Below are 4,530 nucleotides of genomic sequence, written 5' to 3'. Positions count from 1 at the left end.
CAGGCTCGTGGTCGTCTTGCTCCTTTTGCTCCTCTTTGGCTTCTTCTCCAGGAGCAGAGGGAGCTGGGGCAGAGACTGCTGCTGCTTCTGTCATCTGTGGCAAGAGAGAAACATGAGGGACAGGCCGTTACCTATCGTTTAGCACCTCCTTTCTCCTGGCATCTACAACCACCTCTTTGAAGGAGAAATCATCAGCATTCTTAGCAATGGCATTCTAAGTCACTCTGGCCAGATTAAAATGGGCTAATTCAAGAGAACTCTGTTTGCCTAGGAATTTGATAGTCCTCCATGGCTGCTATCTGCAAGGCACAGTGCCTCTGCACAAGGGAGCTTTTAGCTCTTGAAAGCTGTGAAATGGAAAAGTAGGAAATAGCCAGCAAGGCCTTTGCTATTGCTGCGGTAGACATGGAAAACTAAAAGTGGATCAGAATCCCATTCGGTGCAGGAAAAGGGCAGGAAAGCTTGTGCAGAAGCATCTTTGCTTGCTGGGAAGAGAGAAAATCAGCAGGGCTTCTCCTCCTAGCAAGCCAAGAAACCACAAATTGGAAGTGTCACCTGCTCAGGTGGCTAAAGCCCTTGCATGCAGAGCGGGGATGTTTGGCAGGGAAGCAGACCTTGGGGTGAGTGCTGTCCTCTATGGATCTATGGAAGTGTGCCTGAAGGGCCCTGACGAGCCTCCCGTTGTCCAGGCTAAAGCTCCCTCAGCACCTCCTCCTTGGCCTTGCGCTCCACAGCCTTCCCCAGCTCCCGTGTCCTCCTCTGCACACGCTCCAGCCCCTCAAGGACTTTCTGCTTCACAAGGGCCCACAACTGGGCACAGCACTCCCAGCTGTGGCCGCAGCGCTGCCCAGCCCAGGGGGACGCTCACTGCCCTGCTCCTGCTGCCCCACTCTTGCTGACACAGGCCAGGACGCCCTTGGCCTTCTTGGCTCCCTGGCCACGCGCTGGCCCACCTTCAGCTGCTCTTGACCGGCACCCCTGGGTCCTTTGGGCCCACGCAGCTCCCCCGCCACAAACTTGCCCCTTTGACGTCAAAGACAGCAGCCACAATTCCAAGATATCCTTCCTCTTCTCAGCAACACAAGACAGCAGTCAAGGACTTGCAGCTTCACCCCCACCCGAGGCACTAATGCCATTTCCAAAGCTGCAGGCTTCATCCCAAAACGCACCCACAGCAACTCGCCCCTTCTGCTTTTTGCCTGGCAAGAAGCCTTCCCTACAAGGCACTTGCTTCCTTTGGCCTCACCCCACAAGAATGGCCTGCCCCAGCTTCATGGACAACGCAATCATCTCCTTGCCGCTTATCAAAAGCCAAAAGAGACTGTACAAGTGAAGAACTGCTGCAGAAAACTGCAGAACACTTCCACAAGCCAAACGCACCTTTGCACAAAGGGAAAACAACTAAAGAAAGCCCTGTGACCTCCAGCACGAGCACCTGTGCCCTTGGCCACGGCCCTGCAGAAGCCCAGAGACAGAGCTTCACTGAGCCAAGCAGGCAGAAGCTGAGCTGCAGCCCCCAGCTCTTGGGTGCCTCAAGGTGACAGGCCAAGGGCCAATTTCTAGCTGTCCCTGCCTGCAGGAAATGGCCGCGTCCTGCGGGATTCCAGCACTCAGCATCCTCAGCCAGCAACAGCAAGTGCTGGCTGCTCAGAAACTTGCAGCTCTGCCTTGCACTAAAGACAGCACCAGCCACAACTGGCACTTACTCTCTTGGAACCATCAGGCTCTGCTGTGACCACAGCTGCAGGCTCGTGGTCGTCTTGCTCCTTTTGCTCCTCTTTGGCTTCTTCTCCAGGAGCAGAGGGAGCCGGGGCAGAGACTGCTGCTGCTTCTGTCATCTGTGGCAAGAGAGAAACATGAGGGACAGGCCGTTACCTATCGTTTAGCACCTCCTTTCTCCTGGCATCTACAACCACCTCTTTGAAGGAGAAATCATCAGCATTCTTAGCAATGGCATTCTAAGTCACTCTGGCCAGATTAAAATGGGCTAATTCAAGAGAACTCTGTTTGCCTAGGAATTTGATAGTCCTCCATGGCTGCTAACTGCAAGGCACAGTGCCTCTGCACAAGGGAGCTTTTAGCTCTTGAAAGCTGTGAAATGGAAAAGTAGGAAATAGCCAGCAAGGCCTTTGCTATTGCTGCAGCAGACATGGAAAAGTAAAAGTGGATCAGAATCCCATTCGGTGCAGGAAAAGGGCAGGAAAGCTTGTGCAGAAGCATCTTTGCTTGCTGGGAAGAGAGAAAATCAGCAGGGCTTCTCCTCCTAGCAAGCCAAGAAACCACAAATTGGAAGTGTCACCTGCTCAGGTGGCTAAAGCCCTTGCATGCAGAGCGGGGATGTTTGGCAGGGAAGCAGGCCTTGGGGTGAGCGCTGTCCTCTATGGATCTATGGAAGTGTGCCTGAAGGGCCCTGACGAGCCTCCCGTTGTCCAGGCTAAAGCTCCCTCAGCACCTCCTCCTTGGCCTTGCGCTCCACAGCCTTCCCCAGCTCCCGTGTCCTCCTCTGCACACGCTCCAGCCCCTCAAGGACTTTCTGCTTCACAGGGGCCCACAACTAGGCACAGCACTCCCAGCTGTGGCCGCAGCGCTGCCCAGCCCAGGGGGACGCTCCCTGCCCTGTCCTGCTGCCCCACTCTTGCTGACACAGGCCAGGACACCCTTGGCCTTCTTGGCTCCCTGGCCACGCGCTGGCCCACCTTCAGCTGCTCTTGACCGGCACCCCTGGGTCCTTTGGGCCCACGCAGCTCCCCCGCCACAAACTTGCCCCTTTGACGTCAAAGACCGCAGCCACAATTCCAAGATATCCTTCCTCTTCTCAGCAACACAAGACAGCAGTCAAGGACTTGCAGCTTCACCCCCACCCGAGCCACTAATGCCATTTCCAAAGCTGCAGGCTTCATCCCAAAACACAACCACAGAAACTCGCCCCTTCTGCTTTTTGCCAGGCAAGAAGCCTTCCCTACAAGGCACTTGCTTCCTTTGGCCTCACCCCATAAGAATGGCCTGTCCCAGCTTCATGGACAACGCAATCATCTCCTTGCCGCTTATCAAAAGCCAAAAGAGACTGTACAAGTGAAGAACTGCTGCAGAAAACTGCAGAACACTTCCACAAGCCAAACACACCTTTGCACAAAAGGAAAACAACTAAAGAAAGCCCTGTGACCTCCAGCACGAGCACCTGTGCCCTTGGCCACGGCCCTGCAGAAGCCTAGAGACAGCGCTTCACTGAGCCAAGCAGGCAGAAGCTGAGCCGCAGCCCCCAGCTCTTGGGTGCCTCAAGGTGACAGGCCAAGGGCCAATTTCTAGCTGTCCCTGCCTGCAGGAAATGGCCGCGTCCTGCGGGATTCCAGCACTCAGCATCCTCAGCCAGCAACAGCAAGTGCTGGCTGCTCAGAAACTTGCAGCTCTGCCTTGCACTAAAGACAGCACCACCCACAACTGGCACTTACTCTCTTGGAAGCATCAGGCTCTGCTGTGACCACAGCTGCAGGCTCGTGGTCGTCTTGCTCCTTTTGCTCCTCTTTGGCTTCTTCTCCAGGAGCAGAGGGAGCCAGGGCAGAGACTGCTGCTGCTTCTGTCATCTGTGGCAAGAGAGAAACATGAGGGACAGGCTGTTACCTATCGTTTAGCACCTCCTTTCTCCTGGCATCTACAACCACCTCTTTGAAGGAGAAATCATCAGCATTCTTAGCAATGGCATTCTAAGTCACTCCGGCCAGATTAAAATGGGCTAATTCAAGAGAACTCTGTTTGCCTAGGAATTTGATAGTCCTCCATGGCTGCTATCTGCAAGGCACAGTGCCTCTGCACAAGGGAGCTTTTAGCTCTTGAAAGCTGTGAAATGGAAAAGTAGGAAATAGCCAGCAAGGCCTTTGCTATTGCTGCGGCAGACATGGAAAACTAAAAGTGGATCAGAATCCCATTCGGTGCAGGAAAAGGGCAGGAAAGCTTGTGCAGAAGCATCTTTGCTTGCTGGGAAGAGAGAAAATCAGCAGGGCTTCTCCTCCTAGCAAGCCAAGAAACCACAAATTGGAAGTGTCACCTCCTCAGATGGCTAAAGCACATGGATGCAGAGCGGGGATGTTTGGCAGGGAAGCAGGCCTTGGGGTGAGCGCTGTCCTCTATGGATCTATGGAAGTGTGCCTGAAGGGCCCTGACGAGCCTCCCGTTGTCCAGGCTAAAGCTCCCTCAGCACCTCCTCCTTGGCCTTGCACTCCACAGCCTTCCCCAGCTCCCGTGTCCTCCTCTGCACACGCTCCAGCCCCTCAAGGACTTTCTCCTCACAGGGGCCCACAACTGGGCACAGCACTCCCAGCTGTGGCCGCAGCGCTGCCCAGCCCAGGGGGACGCTCACTGCCCTGCTCCTGCTGCCCCACTCTTGCTGACACAGGCCAGGACACCCTTGGCCTTCTTGGCTCCCTGCCCACGCACTGGCCCACCTTCAGCTGCTCTTGACCGGCACCCCTGGGTCCTTTGGGCCCACGCAGCTCCCCCACCACAAACTTGCCCCTTTGACGTCAAATACAGCAG

This window comes from Vidua macroura, chromosome Z (genome assembly GCF_024509145.1).
Source record: "Vidua macroura isolate BioBank_ID:100142 chromosome Z, ASM2450914v1, whole genome shotgun sequence".
NCBI classification, from domain to species: domain Eukaryota; kingdom Metazoa; phylum Chordata; class Aves; order Passeriformes; family Viduidae; genus Vidua; species Vidua macroura.
Note: the sequence above shows the minus strand (reverse complement) of the source record.